This window comes from Hemicordylus capensis, chromosome 4 (genome assembly GCF_027244095.1).
Source record: "Hemicordylus capensis ecotype Gifberg chromosome 4, rHemCap1.1.pri, whole genome shotgun sequence".
In the NCBI taxonomy this organism is placed as follows: domain Eukaryota; kingdom Metazoa; phylum Chordata; class Lepidosauria; order Squamata; family Cordylidae; genus Hemicordylus; species Hemicordylus capensis.
Genome location: NC_069660.1, coordinates 124,445,469 through 124,469,601, shown reverse-complemented (window position 1 = coordinate 124,469,601; position 24,133 = coordinate 124,445,469). Strand labels below are relative to the sequence as shown.

Here is a 24,133-nt window from a genome sequence, read left to right as displayed (position 1 = left end):
CATCCTGCAGGTTCTTCAGCCTAGCTGGAACAGAACAAATGGGATTCTAGATCCCTGATGCACCAATACTGCAGATTTGGGGGTTTGTGTGCAGGAAAGCTCCAACACGCTATGTTGCTGCTCAGGCTGCTGTCCAGAACTTTGTACCAGTTGCTGCTTCCTTCCTAGCATCCCAGGTTGCCTTGCTGGGACCTAGTGTCTTGTATCTGTTACCAAATTCCCTCTGTCTTTGCTTATTACCTTTCTGGTTTTAAAAGCTCTGCCTGAATCACTGCCCAGAATTGTCCAGGAAGGGCTGCGTGGTGGTTGGATTATGTGGCAGTTTGGGGAAATTAAACCCTCACAGTGCCTTACCCACTTAGCCTCCCTGTTAGAAGTAAAATGGTTTTTGGTTCACTCATAAAAGAAGCATTTCTCTTCCAAACAAAGTGACGATTTTAAAACAATTGTAAAAGGTGCTGGCAGGGGGAGCGCACAATATTGCTATTTCAGAAAAAGCATAAACAATTCCTTAATGTCTCCAAGATGAGATCATCTGAAATATGAATCTTGGTTTTGCTGACACTCAGTTAGTCACCCAACATCTTAATACTGAAATACTTTATTCATAAAATGTAATTAACAATAGCCAGTTTTATATTTAGGTATAAATAAAATCTGGAGAGGGCTGAGCAAGGTCACATCTTTGACCTCCACATGCACAGAAGCTCTGCTTGCACCAGATCTACACAAGCAGGCCCAGTTGCACATAAGCTGCAGTGCATGTGATCTAGTACCTTGGAAAATGGAGTGTCTTGGACTGCATGCTCAGGAGCCTTTCTGTGTTTGGGTGTAGATGCACAGGTTTCATACAAATGGATATGTGGACATTGAGGGCAGAACCAGCAGGCTCAATTGGCTTGATTTGGGCAATGCGCTGTACATGGGGCTACCTCTGAAGAGTGTAGAAACGACAGCTGGTGATGGCCACAGTGTTTTTATTGGGACCCACTACTGAATCATATTAATCTAGTCCTGTTCTACCTGAATCAGCTCCATATTTGTTTCCAAGTCCAATTCAAGCAGCTGGTTATCACCTTTAAAGCCTTAGATGGCATGTGTCTGGCAAACCTGCCTGCTTCCAAGTGAGTCTGCCTGTCAAGACTCCCAGCCAGAGCAGTAGTTCAGTTCTTTTGGGGATGAGTTGCCAGATCAGAAGGATCATTAGCCCTGGACCCAGTCCCAGGCCCCAACACTAGCCTGGAACCTGGGCCTGCCAGCTGAGAGAAACCAGAGCCTGCAACCCTTGAGCCCAAGCCCCTTGGAAAAAGTAGCTTCTTACACACGAAGGATCACTCACTCCCCTGAGCCTGTACACCAGTGCCTGCACCAGAAGAGACATGGTGGAACAGAGTAGCACCTCAAGACCCTAGGCCAGAGAGTGGTGCCTTAAAGCCTCTCCACTCCTGGCTGGGAGGTGATTCCAGGCCTCAATTCACCTCTGATTCTTGTTGCAGCAAATTGCTTACTTGGAGCTCTCCTTGGTGCTACAGCTCTGACCTACTTTGCTATCGGTCAGGTGTCCTATTGGACCACTTGCAGGACAGGACATGACACAAGACAACCTTGTCTGCCTGCGCACCAGAGGCATAACTATAATTGAACAAGCAAGTGGGGACAAATGTCCCTGGGACATTTGGCTCTGCTGGCTGGGAAACAGCCGGTTCCCCTCCCACCTCCCTTGCCGCCTGCACGATTCAGATTAAAGCTGGAGCCCCAAACTTTTTCGCTGGGGTGTGTGTGCTAAAGTCAAACTTTGCCTGGCATGCCAAAAACCCTATGGCCGGCCCTGTGGGTAGGATCCCCTGGAGTTCCACAAGTTGTGTCAAAAGACAAATGCTGTATCTGTAGGGTGTGTGGTTAAGGACTATGTTGGTGTGGGAGTAAAGATTGTCAGCAGGCTCCTAATAGATGAGTACAGCATCCATACATTGAGAATGCCTGACAGGGCAGAAAAGCCTAAATAATGCAACTTTAATATCGATGGGTAATTTTAGTACTTTCCATTATCAGTAGAAACCTGTAACTCTAACCCACTCACATCAAAGTGTCCATAGGTCAAGATTACTGGCAAAAGAAAGCAGATTCTTATTTGTGGAAATTGATTTTGATAAATTGTATGATGGCCAAGAGAATAACCCTTAGGCAGTGGAAATCTGATCTTTCTTGAGGCAATCAACAAAGGCTTAAATAAATGACAGCTACCGTATTAGTGAAACACAACTACCTTTCAGGAGAGCCAATAACTGCTGGATATATGGGCAGATGGTGGAGCATATGCATTCTTTTGCTTTCAAAGGGCCAGATTCTTTTGTCTGTTACTTTGTTTAATATGACGGACCAGAGTGTGAACCCTAATTCAAACAAAATTGCATATTGGGGCTCTCCTATGAATATGATACTGAACAAATGAATTATTTGCTAAAATGGTCTATGCTACTCTTTATGTCACATTTTTAATTGTTATGTATTTCCAGATTGAAATCTCAGCATTTTCTCTGTAGGTTTGCTTGCTTTCAAATGGAGCACTTCCAGACACCGCTTTCCACAAGGACAGGGCTTCTCAAATGTACCATATTTCCCCAAATAGAAGGTGACTCTGAATTTAAGATGATGCCTTAAAAGACAGAGGCTAAATACAGGTATTTACCCCAAAGAAATAGGGCTCTGAATTCAAGACGACTCCCCTATATTTAACAGGAATATTTAACCTTGTCTTGGATTTGGGAAAATACGGTAGCTCTCTAGATCTTGTTGGCCATTGTGGCTGGAGATGATGAGAGTTGTAGTCCAACAACATTTGGGAAGCCAAGTTTTAGAACCCTTGCCCTACAGTGATCTGGAGGGAGCATATCTTAGGACAGGGTCAGGCAAACTCTGGTATGCCAGCTGATGTTGGACTTCAACTCCCATCAGCTCCCATGGTAGTTCAGTAACAGCTGGAGTGCCAAAGTTTGCCTTCCCCTGCCTTAGGATATGAACACCGAATACATAATCATCTGCAGCGTGTATATATATATGAAATTATGAGAGGTGTAGTTAGACCCCTGGATGAGGAGTGCCATTTTAAGTCTTGGAGTGGAGATTTCAATTATTGTGGTGGAAGAAAGGTTCTCCGTAACTTTTAAAGGTCTACTCTCAGATACATTTAAGGTTAACTTGCAAAACAGCAGCATGTTTGAAGACTGAAATCTTATGCATGCTTACTTGGAGCAAGTCTGATTGAGATCAGCAGACTTACTTCTGAGTAAACTTGCACAGAATCAGTCTCCAAGAACTTTTGTTGCACTTCTGTTGACTATGGCAACATTATCAATACAAGTCAACCAATCACCTTCCTGGTTCTAGTGTTGTGAGAGTGGGAGAAGAACTTCTCCCTATCCATCCTCTCCACACCATGCATACCCTGCTTGATCCATGGTTTTGCCTTTTTAAGGCTACAATTCTATACAAACTCAAATGGGAGTAAGTCCCATTGAACTCCATGGGACTTATTTCTGAGTGAATGTGCAGCAGCACCATTTGTGTGTCTTCTTGTTTTAAAATAGATTCAACCACATGAAGATTTTTCTCTCCTAGAAGAGGAGAATTCAACCACCTGTCCTCTTTTGCTCTGGTCTTCATTCAAAAATGTGCCTGCAGTAGTCCCACTGAACAGAATTGATCATATGTTTAATGTGCCAAGGTACCTTATTAGCTTAGAGCATTTGATTAAGGTGCCCTGTGCCAAAACAAAACAAAACAAAAGGCTCAGAAGCATTCAGCTTCTTCTTGAGTGCTGGCCCAATTTCCAGTGGAATCACATTGGATGACACATTTTGGGCAAAATGTATTTTGAACACACACAGTTCTATTTTCCACTCCTGGGTTGTGTGTGGGGGGGTGTTGGTTGTTTTTTTGAGGGTGTGTGTCTGTGTGTGATACTTTGTTGCAATAGGGGCTGCTTAAATCACGTAGTCTTGCTATTAAACAATACAAAAGTATGTCTGTAATTCTGAGGAATTAAAGAAAAACCCACTCCTCCTCCAATGGTTATGTTTACTGTTGAGTGGGGCGGGGGGAAGAGGCATAATTATTTCTTTCTTTGGATCTTACTTGATACACAGTTGTGTGCCTCTATATCCCAGTGTGCATGCAATTTAGAAAGACAATTTAACAACTTAGACAGATGTTCGCCACATGTGCAACTACATATGGAAAAAGAAGTATGAGCTAAGAATGCTCCCCCTCTTTCTGGCTTCTTAAGAAACTTACATGGTTTCAATTTTTTTTTTAAAAAAAAAAGCTCTACTTATTGGCACATTTAGCATCATACTAGAGTTTGGATCCTAAAGCTTTGGTTTGGGCAGTACAACAAAACTGGAAGTGGAACGTAGAAACTCAAATAAAATAGCTGAATTTGTGGTTTTGGAACCATTTAATTTGGGGGGGGGGATACACAAAGAAATGTATCTGGGTTTCAGTTATAACTTGTATTTTACCAAAAAACCCAAAACCCAGTTATTATCTCAGTTTCTAATGAAGGTGGCATTCTGTTTATTTAAACATGGGTCTACCCAAATCCCATGTAAAGCTGGGAGAGGGCAGAGTTTTAGAGGAAAGGGACACACAGGTGAGGGGAACTGAACCCTTCCTATGGCTGCTGCCTACCCCCTGAAAGCCTCCCCACTGCCCTGTGCTTTTCTTCTAGCTGAACTAACTACATGTATTGGAGCCCGACTGAGGGGAAAGGGACATTAGGAGAGAGGATGCAGGGATGTATGCTCAGCTGTGGGTGGAAGGAGGGTTTAACATGTTGGAAGTGAAGGACTTTGCACTGTCTCTTGTCTCAAAGACAGTGGAGGACAGACTAGTGAGTCAGAGGGCTAGAGGGTCAAGACATTGGTCATCCCTTCTCTACTGCTCTGACACTATCCCTTTGGAATGTAGTTTGCTACTCTTAGGGACTAACTTCCTTCCTTCCTGCTTTGCATTTAGGAACATAGGAAGCTGCCATATACCGAGTCAGACCATTGATCTACCTAGCTCAGTATTGTCTTCACAGACTGGCAGCGGCTTCTCCAAGGTTGCAGGCAAGAATCTCTCTCAGCCCTATCTTGGAGAAGCCAGGAAGGGAACTTGGAACCTTCTGCTCTTCCCAGAACAGCCATGCAGACTCCATCTGCATCCAGCTAAATAGCTAGATTAGAGATCCTAACTCCTCACTTTCCTATCCAGAATGGAGTTCTCTAATAAATGCCATATATATTGATTTGAAACTATGAACTGGCTCCAAGTTACTTTCCTCTTAGCATACATGCATGCCTAACTAAATTCCGCTGTGTTGTGCCTCTGTGCACTCTGCTATAATGAAAAAGGGTTTCTCCTACCACAGAGAATTCCCAACATAACATTACCCTCCTGCCGCCACACACACATTTTCAGTGCCCCCTTTTTGTTCAAGAATTGAGCCTCCTACCTGTTTTATGTAGAGTTTGATATGCTGATGTCACTGAGCTCTACCTCTCCTTTGCATTTGATTCACATAAAGAATGATGACTGACATGATGCACAGCAGAGTTGTTATGCTGTGCCCCAGGGTTGCTGCAGACTCCTAAGGCAGTCCCATCACAATTAAGAATGGGTAGTAGAGCAAGCACTGCTACTGTTGTTTTCCCTATTAGGGACAATTTGGGAAACTGCAGTGGTGCTGCTTGCATTACTGCCTGTTCTTAATAGCATGGGGCTGCCATAGGAGTCCATAGGAGCCCTGGGGTGCAGTGTTATGACTTTGTAATGCTGTGTGTCATGCCAGCCACTACTAATACTTCTACTAATACTACTACTAATAATAATTAATAATAAATAGCTGCCATGATGAGGAAAGGTACTGAACGTAGTGGCTATGAGATTAAAAGGACAAGTTAGGCAATGCCTAAAACACATTTGAGAAAATATCTGAGTCCCCTCTTCCATCCCACCCTTGTTCTTCTGAAACTGCTCATATCTTATTGAGAAGATGCTGGTAGTCGAGACGGAAAACAGGAAGTTTGACTCCCAACGTGAGGCCTTTTTCACTTTCACACTGACAACTTTGCAATTACTTTGTTAAGATTATCTAGTTGCAGTTACATTATTTCTAGATCTGTCTCTTTAGTGCCATATAAATCAGCTTGTGCAGGCAATGTAGAGGACACTGTACATTTTGTTACCAGTACTGAGGAAAACACTCATGAAAGAGAAGTTTGAAAGACGTCAAAGAGCTTCCCGGCACATGCACTGGCCATGCCAACCTAATAAAAATATTTAACAAGCAACTATATTTCCTAGCTTTCAGACAGGCTTCATGGGCTTCAGGATTGCAAGGATGGATAAATACAATCTCCCAAAACAGAATGAAGCCTAGGAAGTGGACTGCATTTGCTTTATTTGATGAGGCTGTTCTCCTAGAAATAGAAATCTTGTTTGTATCTTCTATTTCTCTCCTGCTGAGCAGGGTTTGTTGTTGGTGGTGTTTTTTGTTTTGTTTTTTAACAAAAGTGTTGCATCATCTGAAGTGCAGGCTGAGATGGGTGGACGGAGTTGGTTTTGAGTGGCTTAATTTAGAGACCCAGCAGGGCTCTAAATTGTAAACTTTATATAGACAAATAATGTCAAAACATGTCATTCTATTCATAGTCAACTCCGTCTTGTGAACTTAGAAAGGAGCATTACAGTAGCTCTCTTCAAATATCCCCCCCACCCCCAAAAAAGCACACCAAGATGATGTACTCACATACAACATCCTGAAAGTGCATCCAGAAGGCCTACTGGCACTAACATGCTAACATCACACACACACATCCTGCACTGCCCACACACAGAAGAACAGATCAATGCTGTAAAAGTGAAGATGATTGTTTCTGTAATCAGAAAGGAAAGAATCTCCTTTGAACGTCTGAAGATGACTAGTATCACTAAACATGACAAACCTATAATAAACAGACTGCAATCCGAAAACCCATTGAATTCATTGAGAAGTACTTTTGAGTAAACTGTCATATTCTTGAATTAAGGACTTTCAAAATCCAAGATGTTAATAAAGTTAATCCAAATTTTATTAACCAATTAACTTGTGTTGAAGATAGTATTAGAAAGGAGAAACTATAGCTGAATAAGATCAGGCTGCAAATCTCAATCTTGATACTTGAAAAAGCAAAGAACAACAGTGAGAAAGTACTATATTTTATTTATATTTTACAGTTATATACTTCCAAATCATAAAATCTCAAGGCAGTTTACAACCAAACAATAATGATTAAAACAATGGAAAGCAATCAAAAACAGCCAAAAGTCTGGTTAAAGAGGTGTGTTTTTGCCACCAGATATGCTAGACCTTGTATCTTGGCTGGGATACAAGATGTTAGACCTTGTATCTTGGCGTGTTCCAAAACTCAGAGGCAGCTACAGAGAAGACTCAGCCCTGAGTCGATTCCAAACGAATTGATGGCAACTGTAGGCTGACCTCTCCAGATGACTTTAATCAGCAGTGGGGGTTACGCAGAAGAAGGCATTCTCTTAGGTAATCCAGGCTTAAACATTTAGGGCTTTATATGTGATTAGTAGCACTTTGTATTTTGCTCAAAGGTGTACTGACAGGCAGTGCAATGCTTTCAAAACAGAAGTAACATGGTCTCTCCGAGTTGTCCCAGAGACCAACCTGGCTGCTGAGTTTTGCACTAATCAAAGTTTCTGGATTATATTCAAAGGCAGCCCTATGTAGAGCAGATTGTAGTCGTCTACAACGTAATAAATGTACATTGTAGTAGTTATATATAACAACAATAACAAAACACTCTAAAAACAACAGCGTGAACCATTATATAACCAATAAAGCACTAACAAAAGTGGCAAGAAAGCGAGAAGTCCATTTCTTTCCCACTCTGTGACCCTTGCTGCTCATGGGAGAAGGTGACACTAGAAAAGGGGGGCCCATGGGAGTAGGATTGCCAACCTTTCATTGCCAGAATGAGGGACACAAGTTGGGTGGGGCTGGGGGGCTGGCTGCGGGGGGAGGTGTATAAAGTGGTGATCAAGAGTCTGAGTATCATTGATGTATATGTAATTGAATTTTATGCTATTGAATAATCCTGGCATTGTTATTATTTATAACATATTCAAGTTATACCACTTTTCAACCAAAAGCATCTCAAAATAAGAAGCTGCTCACCCCACCACCAAAATGTGGGACAAATGCTGTCCCTATAGGGACCAACATTTCATCCCCGAAATGAGGGACATCCCATGTATTGCAACCCTACATGGGAGGTGAGAAAGAGTGAAACCCACCCACCCCCAACTTAACTGGGAGGGCAATATGACCCTAGCAAATATTTCAGGATTGTACAAATGAACACACTTGGTCCTGACAGAGCCAGGGGCCAGGCCCCTGCTGCCCTTAAAATGAGCCTGGTGGCAACCTTAGGGACAAGTAGAAGGAGGTTGCTGGAGTTTGCCCAGAAGAGATTTCATTGGAGGAGGAGCACATCCCAGTCCCAATCTATGGGGCTGATAACTGTTGGAGGGGAGAAGTTTAATTCATCCCAATTATAGCAGAGCAAACATGTGTGAGAAGAGCAAGCCCATTAAAGCGTACCTTGAGACAGATGTTTAAGGTTCAAAAGCAAGTAAGGTTTGTTGGAGAAATTACATACTTGGACAGAAAAGTCTGTTTCCCTGAGCTTTCTATCTTCATAGTGCAGAGCAGAGAGGGAGAGAAAGAAGCCACATGGCTAATGGAGAATGCAGGGGAGCAGGGAGCAAGAAGAAGGAAGTGAGAGACCCCTGAGGGTATCAATCTATCAATCAGAGAAATCAGACCAGTAATCTGACTCAGCAAAAGGCAGTTTCCTGTGTTCCTAGCTTGTGCTTGGTACCTCCCCTGACTTGGGTTAGGACAGAAGGCTCGCTCTACAAAGGGAGATAGGCTGGTGGTGGTTCAAGCAGGGATGGTTACTGAGTCTTCATTCCCTGGAAAGGTGTACCACCCTCTAAGAGGAATCTGTAGAACTGTCATGAGTGTAACAAGCTAAGGCACAGGGAAGGTGGATAGTTGTGAGTCCCACAAGACTGTGGCTGTAAGACTGGAACAATTCACATGTGCAGGCAAAACCAGGCTGGGCTTCCTTAGCCTGGTTTTGCCTGCACATGTGAATAGCTTCCATGTTTACAGTATCCTCATAACAAGTCTGTGAGGTAGGTTAGGCTGAGAGATAAATGATTGGCTCCAAGTCACCCAATAAGTTTCATGACTTAACAGGGATTTGAACTTGTGTTTCCTCGGTCCTAGCCCAACATTCTAACCATTACATCACACTAGCTCATGATCGTAAACAAATGGATGCAAATCCACAATTTGAAGTGCTGGTATATTTAGTGCTTTAAAAAAAAAGTTACTATATGACTTAAATAAATGAAATTTTTAAATGATCGTATTAAGGTCCAAAAATGTTTATTTAAAATACTGTTTATGCTTTTTACTATTATATTCCTATTGGCTTTATGGTTCCTTTTCTAGAGGGTTATGGAAGACAAATGAAATTTCATGTCCTCCAAGGTGTTTTGTATATAAAATGTCATATTGTAATCAAAATAAAATGAACTGAGTCTAACAGCACATGCAAGAAAATCTGACATCAGATATTTTAATAGGCAATAATACATTTCATATTGTGTGTAGTTGTGTTACGATTCCCAACAGCCTCTCCCAATAACAGTGAAAGCTGATATGATGCATTCTCTGTGATACTCCTTTAGAGTTAATCATCAGCTCATTAGAGAAGGAAGTCATAATCCCCAGGATGATGAACTCACATAGATTCACTGAAGAAAGAAATATCCAACATAAGGCATTAATCAGCAGAGCAGAACTTTTAACCTTTTATGCCGATGACATTAGGTAAGAACAAATTGCTTTAGAGACTAGTGAAGGCAATTCAGCAATTTCCTCAGGACACTCCCACTCTTATGTGTAGATACATGTTCATGGAATTGGCAGGAGGCTCAGGCACCACCTATTCCAGTTATTTATATTTTAAGACCTATATGGGTAGTGCCCATGACCTTTGTGCGCCGGAAGCAGGGGCCAAATGCCACCCCCTTACATATGCACACATGGCAGGTGTCACTGTGAACAGTGGCTTCTTTGTCTCAAAGTAGCTTCTATGCCACGAGGTGACTGTCACTGTAACCCATGGGTTCTGAAGAGCCCAAACAGCTATTGAATTTGCAAGGGCATCAAAAGTATATTTAATGCAAATACACATTAACAGAAACATTTAATTTAACATATTCTCACATATGTCTTACCCGCTCCCTCTGTCCTTTATCTTTAGAAAGTCCAGTTTTTAATTGATCCAAACAGCTTTGGAATGAAGGAGGGGGGAAATGGTAACTGTCGAACTTGAATTTGCAGACGTTCTGAATTTGCAGGCTTGCTTATTTAAAATATGCAAAATATGTAATAAATAAAATATATTACCCATATAGGTCTTCTTCCTTTTCAAGCACTTTACCTGTAGCTTTCCAAGACGGTCCAAAAGACAAACTCAAGAATTACAATGCCCTGTAATTAAATAATACATACACATAATAACAGCAAAACAAAATACATCCCGAGCTGTACTTATAATTAATATTTAATATAATTAAATATGATATAATAAAATTACCTTTAATATAGTAAATTATAATATAATTAAATACACATCTCCTCACCTAAGCAAGGGGTTAAGGCTGGTACAACGTCTGCCTCATGCATCAGACATCCATCCATCCATTATCTCCCTTTGGGTCTACTCACAGCAGACATCGCTCCTCCCTGGCCACACTCACCAGCCTGAACTAACTACTACACCCTGTGAAGGGGTTACACCACCACTTGGCGAAGAGTTGCTCCTATGAGAGGGTGGCAGAGGAAGACAGCTGAGATAGTGGGGAGGTGTATCTCGCTGCCCTGCCAGCACTCCAGTAATCCACTGCTTAAGGTGACTGCTTCTCCTCATCTCATAAAAGGACCATACCTGGCAGTGCCCAATGAAAGCTCAGAACAAATTCAGTGGGGCTTCTAGTGATTAGAGAGCAGGTCTGGAGTGTTTCTTAATCACAACTGTCATGTCTGGGAAGAGCAGAAGGTTTCAAGTTCCCTCCCTGGCTTCTCCAAGATAGGGCTGAGAGAGGTTCCTGCCGGCAACCTTGGAGAAGCTGCTGCCAGTCTGATTAGACAGTACTGAGCGAGATAGACCAATGGTCTGACTCGGTATATGGCAGCTTCCTATAATTTCCCAGACCTTCTATGCCCCATCATCCCAATCATTGTCTCTCACTGTCTATAAAGTGTCGGCCAAGCCTGAACAACATAAGGAACAGGGGCCAGATCTGGCCTGCAGGGACTTTTTTGCTGGCTCGCAAGTAGGAATATCCTGCAACAGCAGGAGCCATGAGGAGCCCTTGGCCTTTCCTGCTGATGAGCTGCAGTGGCTGAATGCAGTTGGCTGCGTGAGACTAGATGTCTCCCCCTGCCCCTGAGCCAGAGCTTTCTGACACCATCCCTCTTTTCCCTCACCTTTCCCACCCTCTGCCCCCTCCCTTTCATTATTAATAATAATAATTAATTTTAATGGGATAATTAATGTGCTGAATATTGACTTTGGCCCCCACACACCAAATCATGATTGGTTCTGGCCCACCGGGGCATTTGAGTTGTGCACCTCTGGTGCAGGCTGCAGTTTTTCTAAGAAATCATATCCTTGATCCAGGCCAGCTTTTGAATAAGGCTTTGTTACAGCCTAGCCCAGTGCTGGATTGGGGACTGAAGGACACACCAAGCAGGAGAACAGGGAAGTAGGCAGGATAGTTTGCTGTGTAAGCAACTAAATAACATTCTTTTTAAAATTTCAAATGTGTTGATTTTACTTTCCTGCCTGGTCCTTCTGCAGCCCTTAATTCAAAGAGCTATTTTAGGTGCACCCAAGGGCCTAGGCACACCCAGTGGAATGTTTTACTTCCCCTCTCTGAACAGCAGATCCACATGCTGTATTGGAAACTACTTTTGCAATTCCCCTGTTTCAAAAGAGGATTGCCAGATGGCATGGGGGAGCGCTGCCATCCAAAAAACTTAAACCTAACACTCTGTAGGATTCACGGAACCCGTCACACTCAGTCACACCCATTGGTTCCACCCTGAAGCCCATTAGCATAGTGAGCCAATTCTTTGGTGGCAATAGCTAGAAGTGGAATTAAAATGAGGGCTCCACACACTTAATATAGTACGATATAATCTAGCAATGCCCTTCTCCATGACCAAGATTCTTCTATAGTGTTTTCATACAAGTATGTTCTATTCAGCAAAGGTCCTTTTCAATGTTAATGGAAAACTCCCTGTTTGCATGTTCTGGCCATTTTACTGCTTCCTGATCAGTGTGGCTCAGGGAATAGTGATGAATTTTGTTTAATTAGGTTTAATTAGTTTGGTTTAATTAGCTTTTGTTCCTTGTAGAGAGAGGAAATTACTAGTTTCTTGTCATTTTGGGGGGAAATATTTCCATTAGACTGAAGTAGCACTATTTCAGTATAAAAGAAAGGAGGAAGGAGAAGAAAAAAATAATGGAAGGAAAGCATTCCTTCACATTCACCATACCTGCCAACATGTCCCTATTTCCCATTCAGGTGAATGGGAAAATAGGGACATGTTGGCAGAATGCATACACTCACAAAACAAACATGGAATACAAGAAAAGCAATTAAAGGCCCATTTATTACCAATCCCCCAGCTGCACTAAGCAGGAAGCAGTAAAATGGCCAACCTATAAACAGCAATATTTCAGTTAAAGGAACTTTTGCCCTTAAAAAACCCCAAAGTGCTTTACCTGTTCACACTGGGCAAGTTGGTAATGTAAGTGCATTTATTACAAAAAGAGCACCAGGACAGGTTAGGGGAAAAAAAGAAAAAATGGGAGAATCAAACAGAAAATGCTGAAATGCAAAATTTTCACATCATGTGGATTCTCCATAAAAAGTGAGTAAACAAAGGGCTACTGTGGAAGAAACTGGTATCCTTGATCCAGTTCATAATAAACTAACACAAGGGTTCCCAACCTTGGGTTCTTGTACTATTGGACTACTACTATCCCTTCAAGCATTGTGGCTGAGGATGATAAAAGATGCAATCCAACAATATTTGGGGACCAAGGGTGAGAGCCCCTGACTAAGAAATCACAGCGTTTGAGAGGTTTCGCTATAACACTGTAATTTTTATTTGGTTAATTACTTGTTTTCCTGAAACCAGGGGCGTAACTAGGTTGGAGTGGGCCCTGAGACAAGATTCTTAAATGCCCCCCCCCCCCCCCGTCGGGCAGCAGCGATATAGGAAGATGCTGAAAGGCATCATCTCATACTGCATGGGGGAGGCAATGGTAAACCCCTCCTGCATTCTACCAAGGAAACCACATGGCTCTGGGTTGCCAGGAGTGGACACCAACTCGACCACAACCTTTCCTTTCCTTTTTTATAGCTTTATGGATGTCACTCAATTACTTTGGGTTGTCTCCACATAGTCCTGCCTGCGTTACAATTCCTGTTAAAACAATCTTCTGTGGCAACGGGGCATGTCTGTATATTGCCAATCTTCACTTTAAAAAAGGGGGGGGGGTGGGGGGGGTCTTTTCCAAAATCTTAGGAGCTGGTGTAGGAGCAGAAGGAAAATCTGCAAACCAAAATGAGGTTTATTTAGGACCAACCCAAAGTAAACGAGTATCAAACAGTAAGTTTTCTTTCTAATCCTACAGAACAATTTCTCAGGCAGAGGTAAGCAAAAAGCCAGAGGAGGAAGGGTGGGGCTTGTTTTAGGAGCCCCAACTGCCTGTACTTTATGAAATCTAAAAGTGGAGCTCAGGTTTACGGGGGAGATAGGGGTGGAGAGCCCCGTTTAGCATTTAAGGATTCCCCTCTTATTCTGCTGAACTCTGCTCCCCGGCTAAACCCATAACCCACACCTTCAATTTTACTACCTGCAGAAGTGTCATTCCTCTTCCCTCCAAAAGAAATAGAAGTGAGGGATTGAAGTTTTCTCTCTGTCTTCACCCCTGAGGGGCTGCAAATTTGGATCAGCCTCTGAAAATTTTTGAAACTTTTGCCTAACGCGATCAAGGAATCCCTTGACTCCTTGGAAAGCCTCGCTAAGCAGATACCGGGGGTGGGACTGTGTGAGCAGGAAGCTGTGGCAGGCAGGCATGCAAATAAGAGCACCCCAGAGCACTGTGGGAGCAGAAAACGGGGTGCAGCTCAGGGCTTGGAGGGCAGCTGGACCTCAGCCAGCCAGTTTGGAGGGTGGCCGCGTGGCCGCAATGCCCCCTGAAGTTGGTGAATGGTGCTGTGCCAGGGCCACCATGTCCTGGGTAGCAGTGGGGAAAACCTGCCATGAGCTTTCCAGGCATGTCTCCTCAGTGGAAAATAATGGCCTGTTGGTGTACTTATGCCCCTGAATGAAGGTGGAAATTTTTTTTTACATTTTTTAAAAAAATACAGTTAATCAAGGAAGCTGGGGTCAGTGCTGGGTAGGGGAGGCATGTGACATGTCTCTTGGGTGCCCCCTAAGCTGTGGGGCCCCCAGACAACTGTCTCCCCTTGTCTGATCATCGTTATGTGCCTGCCTGAAACCATTTCTACCCTGCTTCCTCTGAATTTGAGGCAACTCAGAAGCAGCTGACAAAAGAGTGAAGGTTTTTGTAGGATGGGTGCTTATTGGAGAATACACAGAAAAATGTGCTTTTTATGAGCTGCTCTTACCCCTGGACTTCTGTTCCAGGGACTCCACACCCGCTGGGGCCCCCCAAATCCTCTTTAGTCTTTCCCAGGTGGTGTGGTTGCCATCCCACTGGCCCGCACTGCACCAGGCAGCCGAGTGTGACTGTGACCTACGCTGTGCCGGGTGGTCAATGTGACCTCTGCTTTAGAGACAGAGGGAAGAGTGGGGAAAGAAACCTGTGGGGAGGGAATATGTTAAGTTGTGTGTTGAAATGTTTCTGCTAATGCATATTTGCATCAATATACCTGTTGTATAGTCTTACATTCTTGTGAGTTCAGTTGCTGTTTGTGCCCTCAAGAACCCATGTGTTAAAAATACTGTGTGTGTCATGGTGTGTGTAGGGGGATGATGCTTAATTTGTGGGGGAGGGTAGCCTTCAAAGGCCTTTAGGTCCAGGCTCCAAAATTACCTAGGTGCACCTCTGCTTAAGGTGTAAAGACAAGCACTTCAGGATGGACCATTTCCTCTACTTACAACTACCATGCTTTCCTCAAAGGTTTTGTACACCCGTGTCAGCCCCAATCACAGTCCAGTTGCAGAGCAGGGCTATAGGATACTATGCATACAGCTGCATAGGTTGTCTTGGTGAGTTATATACTATTTATTTATTATGTCTCTGGGCAGTACTAACCACTTTAAAAAACAAACAAATCCCAGCTCCATTCATTTAACTCACTGCCAGAATCCCAGTTTATGCCCCCCAATGCACAAAACAGGGGGATCTTGCTGAAGCAAAACAGGTCTGGGTCACACAAGTGGCTGGATGAGAGACTGTTGGGGAATTCCATATCTACCACTTTCGAGTTCTACAGAAGAAAAGTAGGGTTTCAAATAAATAAGATATTCAGAATGTTGGAAGTGAAGGACTATGTGCTGTCTCTTGTCTCAATTACAGTGGAGGACAGACTAGTGAGTCAGAGGGCTAGCGGGTCAAGACACTGGTCATCTCTTCTCTGCTGCTCTGACACTATCCCTTTGGAATGTAGATTGCTACTCTTAGGGACTAACTTCCTTCCTTCCTGCTTTGCACTTCCTCTCTCCCTTTCTCTTCCTGTTCCTTCTACCTTGCAACATGCAAGCTCCTCTCCCCTGCACCATGTGTGCAGAGATGCAGACTCTATCTGCATCCAGCTAGCTAGCTAGATTAGAGATCCTAACTCCTCACTTTCCTACCCAGAATGGCGTTCTCTAATAAATGCCATATATATTGATTTGAAAGTATGAACTGAGAGTTACTTTACTCTCAGCATACATGCATGCTTAACTAAATTTTGCTGTGTTGTGCCTCTGTGCACTCTGCTATAATGAAAAAGGGATTCTCTTACCAGAGAGAACTCCCAACACAGAATAAGATATTAAATAAGATATCCACACTCTGTACAGGATTGGTCAACTCGTTTGCTTGGTTCTAAAGAGAGCAACAAATTTTTGCTTTCATCACAATGGAAATAATTTCATCTAATGGAACAAAGGTTTGCAGGATTCTTAACAATACCCCAATGACTGTGCAAATGAGTGAAGGAAAGGATAGGGTTGTGTTTTTGACTCTTCTTTGCTCTAGTATAATAAACCTGTGAACAGTATACACAACTTGTCCAGTTTTTCACCCCTTTATAGTTAGCATGCATTCTCTTTTTATCTGGATTCCTCTTACTTGTTGCAAAGGTCTCAAATAGTTTGCTCTAGAGTAGTCCCATTGGAATAGCTTAGCAAGTGCTTTCTCTTTTTTCACACCCTTCACAGAAATGTCAACAAGCACTTCACACATTGGAACAAACCAAGTTAAAAATAGCTGAACAAAATGTCTTTGTGCTGGTTATATTCTTTCACACTTGATATGACCCATTTGTGGGGCAACTTGAAATGAAAGTGGTATGGATTACATATGTATGCATATTAATGTGTGCATTCATGCATGCTTACATTGATTTTATTGCTGTTTGATGTTTTATGCATTTTGACGTAGACTGCTTTGAGAAAAACATTTTCTAGAAAGGTGGGTTATAAATGTTAGTAAGGGTAAAGTGTGCTGTCGAGTCATATAACTGATAAAATAACAATGTTGTTATTACAAATGCTATCTCTTCATTTTATTTATTTACTACAATTATATCCCACTCTGCCTCCAACGAGCCCGAACCTATGTTTATCCTCACAACAACCCTGTGAGGTAGGTTAGGTTGAGAGATAAGTGACCTGCCCCGAGTCACCCAGTGAGTTTCATGGCTCAATGGGGATTTGAACTTGAGTCTAGTCTTCACCTCATACTCTAACCAGTACATCACACCGGCTCTTTGGCCTTAGAAGCACTACAGTATGTAACAACAGAAAGGGTGTGTGCAATGTGTGACACTTATGAGGTTGTCTCTGAATAATAAGAGATGAGGGCTATTTTTGGAGCTTTATTTGTGAACCAAGGAGTTGTAGCAACTACCTAAAACAGGGGTGGCTAATCTCTCCACTTGTCAGAGTACAGCAACCATCGTTCCCAGCTGCAGTTTATTGCAGCTGAGGATGATGGGAACTGTAGACCAACAAGAGCTGAAAAACCTCAAGTTGGCCATCCTGACCTAAAGGTAAGGTAGAGTGGACTGCCTGCAGTGAGGACTGCCAGCTTCTGACCCTGTGCCAGTCTTCATATGTTTTCTCATAAAGTGAAAGAGCAAAATGATATCCCTTCCCTGTTTGTTTTTCAAAGGAATGATGCACAAAGGGAGGTTGGAGGCAGAAAAAAGTGCTCCCCCTGCCATCTTGTTGCAAACAGGGAAGGGATGCAACTGTTTCACCTTGTCTCATGATAAGGCCCATCCTGACCCAGAGACTGTTCCTGCAAGGAACTTCCTTGTTCTTTAACAGCTCTGAGGTGTGATTGTTGATCTCCCTGGATGAAATAAAACAGAAATCTTGTTGGGTACAGATTCAAGGAATTGAGAGCAGGCAAAACAATTGCATGGTGGGAAAGAGAGATGGAGAGAGAGAATAGCATTTCGGCAGAATGTTTCACCACCCTGGAGCTGTTAAAGAAGGAAGTGTCGTCTCCAACTCAGAAGCATGTTCACTTAGCAAATCACAAATCTAGGTTTTGGGTGCACTGGATGTTATTGGTCACAGGGGCTACAAGTGGACACAAATCTGTATAGATCTAAATGCACAAGTAAATCTGCTTTGACGATTGGGCTGACCAACAGTGATTGCCTTTTTAATATAAGGCACCAGTTTCAGACCAATAAGCTGCTACTTATTAACCATATTGAAAATAGACCTGTGAAGTGTTAAACAATTTTTAGTTCATATTTACTGTCTTGGTAGCAGGAAAAATGGAGGGAACACACAGGCCTAAAAACCACAAATGCTCTTTATGGTTACTTTCAGGATCTGCAGAAACTCCACCCAACAACTACAACTCCCCAGGAGCGGAGCCAGGCTGGTGGCGGCTCATGTGTGACGGCTGGCCCCGCCCCCTGCATCTGACGTCAGACATGCCTGACTAGCCGTGCCCCTGCATCTGACATCAGATGTGGGGGCGTAGTCTCCCTTCCAAATGGGGCTGCGCGGCCCCATTTGGAAAGGAGATTGGCCCGCGCTGCTTTGAGCCAATGCAGCATGGGCCAATCTCTCTCCTAAATGGGGCTGTGTGGCCCCATTTGAGAGGGAGATTGATCGGCCCCGCTGCGTTGGCAGCGGGACCAGGAGCAGCTCTTCCTGCCTTTAAGGCAGGGAGAGTCGATCTGGCCGCACTGCCAACACAGCGTGGGCCAATTTCGGCTCCAAACGGGGCTGCATGGCCCCGTTTGGGACTGAAATAATGCCCCTGTGTCTGCCATCAGATACAGTGGCGTGTCTGGGGTCACGCTCACAGCCCCTGATTGGGCGTGGCCCAGGTTCTTTGAACCCATTCGCCCAATGGCGGCTCCGCCCCTGCAACTCCCAAAAACTACAGGAGCTGCAAAGGTCCAAAAAGCACAACTAAACAACCCAGTGCCTCCTGGCATATATAACAATAGTCTTCCTATGCTAATTGTTTGATGAATACATTAAATTAATTTAACCATATTTCCATCAGCTAAATCCTGGTAGATGTGTTTTTGCAATACTGATATGAGACATATAAGATGCCTTACAATTTAATAAATAAAAACCAATCATCAACTAAATCTTTAGCTGACTAATCGACTGATTAAACTAAATATTGGTAGATTAATCTATTGATTGAACTGGTTGTAGTCGTAATAGTAAACAGACTGAGGAGCCGATTCCTTTTGGTTTTTGCAGAACAGTTGCCCCTAACCTACCTGCCAGCTGTAGTCCTTGTGACATTTGCCATGAGATTAATGTGTGCATTCAAATACGGCATCAGAGCCAAGACAAGGATCTTTTGTTCAGATCCTTGTCTGATTCTGAGTCTGCACAGAACCACATTATGCAGAGCTCTCTCTTTATTTCATGACTTTCTAAAACTTTGAGGTTATTCTTTTGTGATTAATTCCATAGGGAATAGTCTTTTCTATGCTGGTGTTGCTCATTTGTGGAACTTGTTTATGCCTTTTAAGATTACTGGCAATGAGAATGTAAATCCATCTCTCAGACTTTTTTTCTTACTTTTCTCCTCTTGATTTGTTTCAGCGTGTGAAGTGTTCTTTGACATTTATATGAAAGGTACTGTATAAAAGTAAGTGATCATTAAGTTGTCTCCTTATGTATTTCTACAGAAATGTTGGCATTTAAAGTATTCTCAATTATTTTCACTTATGACAGTAGGTTTAGTGCGTGAACATGTTCATTAACAGAAGGTGAACTTGAGAATGATACCGGTTATGAAATGTGCTCGATGCTATTCAGTGAGGATTTATTTGGTTCCTGGGGGGTGTTGTGTGTGTATAATTTCTCAGTGATGTTCTCTTTATGACAAATACCAAAAAGCAAAATCAGTCTGGTGTTAAATATCATATATTGCATAGCTTGACTAATTTCTGACTGCTAATGCATTTTTAAGATGGGAAATTCATGGGGGGTGGGGGCACCATTTAACTAGATATTATGCGAAGAATTACTTTGTTCCTAGAACTGAGCTGAAAATAAAAACTGAGAATAATGCCAAACTATACCTATACTGAATATGCTTATTTTGAGCAGTTATTTATATCATTAAAACAATTTCAGGTACATTTCTCAAAGATGACAATTAAGGCTGTCAAGCCATTCAAGGATTTTTAGTTAACTTGTTATCTGCGTTTGAACTGATCATTTAATTAAGTGAATATATTTAAATACATCTCCGTATTAGCAAAGCCTCAATGCATGCACCTTTTGAGATTTTGAAATAAATGTAAAATAGTTTATAATTTAATACACAAAAGCTATCACTAACTGTGAAAGGGGAGGCCATCTAACACATTTTATTGCTTATTACAAAAACACATTACCATCAAAACATCCTGGCTGACATCCAGACAAATGTTGTACGTGCCAAGAAATGTTTTGCATACACAATGGAGGGGGGTGATTTTTGCAGATCTCTTCTCCCCTCTGCAGCTTTCTGGGCATCCCAAAAATATGCCCCTGAGGGTCCTACATTCCTAGAGCCATCTTTTTTGGAGGCACAGTATGCCGCAGAGGGAAGAGGAGATGGGGGGGGGGAAATCACCCCTCCCCAGTTGCCTAAGTGAAACATTTTTCAGCATCTGCAACTTTAGTTTGGATAACAACCACTGTAAATTATAAACAATTGTACTTTTAACTCAGTCTCAGCTTTAAAAATTGACCACATCACCAATTGATCAATTAAAGTGTAAGTTTATTAGTGTACTGATTAAGCCATTTAAACTTACAGCCTTTGTAACAATAAGCAACTTTTTGTTGTTACTTATTTCATCCCTTAGAGCTGGTTCACACATAATGCTATATAGTGTTACACATTATTGGACTTTCACCAATACAATTAATGGACTGTTTTCCAAGGGGCTTCACCAATGCACCATTGGACTATAGTCCAAGGGACCACCAATTTATAGTTGAACAATAGTCCGATGGTGCATTGGTGAAGCCCCTTGGAATACAGTCCATTAACTGTATTGGTGAAGTCCCTTGGGACTTGAAGTCCAGTGGTGCATGGAAGTCCCTCAAACTAAAGTCCAATTGTGCGTAACATTTTGGTGTCATCAGTGGGATACCAGTGGCTCTGTGGAAGAGGGATAAAGACCTGGCCATGAACACGAATGATCGTATAGCCCCCTTGTTGAAATGCAAAGAGGTAGACACTTGACAGAAGACTTTAATGTCCCTGGGAGAAGTTCCCTGGGGAGACAAGAACATGTTGAAGGGAAAACTGGGGAGTATAGAGGACTGTAGTACAATCTTTAGGGACTATTGTAGAGCAGACACCCCTTCTGAGAAAACAAAGGTGGCCACCCTAGTCTTTGCTTAGTGCTGAGTCAGCAGGAAAGATGAGAGGTGTTGAACAAGCAAGTAGCCAGTGTATAGGAGGAAAATTCATGACTCCTCAGTGAATTACACAGACTGAGACTGGAGGTTAGTGAAAGGAAGAGACAGTTGGAGAGTTGCCAGGGGAAGGTAGACATACAAGAACAGTTTAGCCTCCTGATGTCACAGTTGTTACAGACCCAGGCCATTGATAGCCAGGTCCAATTGGATGAGAGCCTCGCCAGAATTGCCCAACTTCAGAGAAAGAAAGTGGAGCTCGAGAGAGAGATACAGCAGAGCTCCTGGGCTGAGACAATTAGTAAAGGAAATGCCTCTGCAGATGGCCACAGCCCTGGCTGGCACTTGCAGATGTGACTATATCATTAGAAAACTCAAGGGACAAATCCAAAGGCAGGCCCTGCAGATAGCTAGCATACAGGATCATAAAAGATCACCCCATAGCTGGGGTGGGGAGTATGTGTAGGACTATGGGGAGGAGCAGGAGGGATGCCCGTAACCATTACCTCAATCAAGCGGAGCATGGCTGTAGAACACCAGGAACGACTGAGATAGACAGGGATATCAGTCTTCAGGAAGTTGCTGAGCTGGCTAAGAGCTTGGATCCCTTGGATCCTCAGAACATAGTTTGATGGGTGAGCCACTCAGCCTGGCTAACCACTGATTATAATGTAATTGGACTGGAACGAAAGAACCTGGTGTGTGTGGCTGCACCCGGCTACCAGAGCACTCTAATTTAATGTACAGATCAGAGTAGCAATGTGCAGGGTGTCCTCCAGCTGCTACAAGCAGCTCAGCAGATTTGTGTGTCTATTACCACCACACAGGTGGTACAAGCGCAGCTTTTTAGCATTTGTTTGTTTGTTTGTTTGTTTGTTTTTACATTTCTATACTGCCTTTCGTTAAAAGAAAACCCCAAGGCGGTTTACAAAAATTAAAACATACAATAAAAAGCAGTAAAAACATCAAGCTAAAAACAAGCATAAAAACAAGACAACAGATAAAAACACACAAAAGCAGCAGTAAAAAACGATTATGTAAAAGCCTGGGTAAAAAGCCAAGTCTTTAAAAGCTTTCTAAAAGCTGTGATGGAGTCCGAGGAACGAATGGCCACTGGGAGAGCATTCCAGAGTCTAGGAGCAGCAACAGATAAGGCCCTGTCCCGAGTACACGACAGCCGGGCCTCCCTCATTGTCGGCACCCGGAGCAGGGCCCCCTCAGATGTCCTCGTCAAGCGGGCAGCAACCCTTGGGAGCAGGCGGTCCCTCAAATACCCCGGGCCCAAACCGTTAAGGGCTTTAAAGGTCAAAACCAGCACCTTGAATTGGACCCGGAAATGAACCGGCAGCCAGTGCAGCTCTTTCAAAATGGGGGTGATATGTTCCCAACGGGCAGCTCCGGATAAAACCCTCGCTGCCGCATTTTGCACTAGCTGCAGTTTCCGGATATTCTTCAAGGGCAGCCCCACGTAGAGCGCGTTACAGTAATCCAGCCGCGACGTGACTAAGGCGTGGGTAACCGTGGCCAGATCTGCCTTCTCGAGAAAGGGACACAGCTGGCGCACCAGCCGAAGCCGTGCAAAGGCACCCCTGGCCACCGCCTCCACCTGAGCTTCCAAAAGCAGAGCCGGGTCCAGTAGTACCCCCAAGCTGCGTACTTGCTCCTTCAAGGGGAGTGCAACCCCATCCAGAACCGGTAAAATCTCCTCATCCCGATTGGCTCTCCTACTGACCAACAGTACCTCCGTCTTATCCGGATTCAATTTCAGTTTGTTAGCCCACATCCAACCTATCACGGCCTCCAGCCCCTGATTCGGGACATCCACCGCCTCTCTAGGATCAGATGACAAGGAGAGATAGAGCTGAGTGTCATCCGCATATTGCTGACAACTCAGTCCAAATCCCCGGATGACCTCTCCCAGCGGCTTCGTGTAGATGTTAAATAGCATGGGGGACAAGACCGAACCCTGCGGGACCCCACAGGCCAACGGCCACGGGGCCGAGCAGTAGTCCCCCAGCACCACCTTCTGGACCCTCCCCTCAAGAAAGGGCCGGAACCACTGCAACGCAGTGCCTCCGATTCCCATACTCGAGAGGTGGCCCAGAAGGATACCATGGTCGATGGTATCGAATGCCTCCGAGAGGTCCAGCAGAACCAACAGGGACACACTCCCCCTGTCTAGTTCCCGGCGTAGGTCATCCACTAGAGCGACCAAGGCAGTCTCAGTCCCATACCCGGGGCGGAAGCCAAATTGAAAAGGGTCCAGTTAATCCGTATCATCCAAGACCCTCTGCAGCTGGGACGCCACCACACGCTCTATCACCTTGCCCAAAAAGGGAAGGTTAGACACAGGTCTATAGTTGTCCAGGTTGGAGGGATCAAGGGAGGCCTTTTTTAATAGAGGTCTTACCACCGCCTCCTTGAGGCACGATGGCATCCTGCCCTCCCTTAATGAAGCATTAACGATCACCTCCAGCCATCTGCCTGTCCCCTTCTTGGCAGCTTTTATTAGCCATGAAGGGCAAAGGTCAAGAGCGCATGAAGTCGCCCGCACACTGCCCAGGATCTTGTCCACATCCTCAGGCCACACCAACCGAAAAGAATCCAACACAACGGGACCAGATGGTACCAAAGACACGTCTGCCGGAACTGCCAAAACTCTGGAGTCCAGGTCAGCACGGATGCAAGCGACTTTATCTGCAAAGTGACAGGCAAACCAATCACAAAGAGCTGTAGATGACTCCTCCCCCATTGTCCGGGGGGATGTGTGGAGCAAGGTTTTCACCACACGAAACAGCTCTGTTTGTCTGCACTGAGCAGACGCAATGGAGGCGG

At 43.7% G+C, this 24,133-nt stretch overlaps 1 protein-coding gene and 1 long non-coding RNA gene across 2 annotated transcripts in view; one reads left to right on the top strand and one right to left on the bottom strand.

Annotated features, from left to right (window-relative positions):
• Positions 1-9,675: 9,675 nt before the first annotated feature.
• On the bottom strand, positions 9,676-14,268 carry LOC128322175 (uncharacterized). Its single transcript, XR_008305578.1, has 3 exons — positions 14,064-14,268; positions 10,538-10,621; positions 9,676-9,879 (listed from the first exon to the last, which is right to left on the bottom strand). It is a non-coding gene; the product is annotated as an uncharacterized LOC128322175 (long non-coding RNA).
• A 235-nt stretch (positions 14,269-14,503) lies between these two features.
• The window catches only part of TGFBR3 (transforming growth factor beta receptor 3), a 260,627-nt gene continuing 250,997 nt past the window's right edge, over positions 14,504-24,133 (top strand). Inside the window, exons 1-3 of the mRNA XM_053247377.1 lie at positions 14,504-14,543; positions 15,357-15,445; positions 19,484-19,529. The gene's annotated coding sequence lies outside the window, so the exon portion shown is untranslated. The remainder of the gene's footprint in view (positions 14,544-15,356; positions 15,446-19,483; positions 19,530-24,133) is intronic.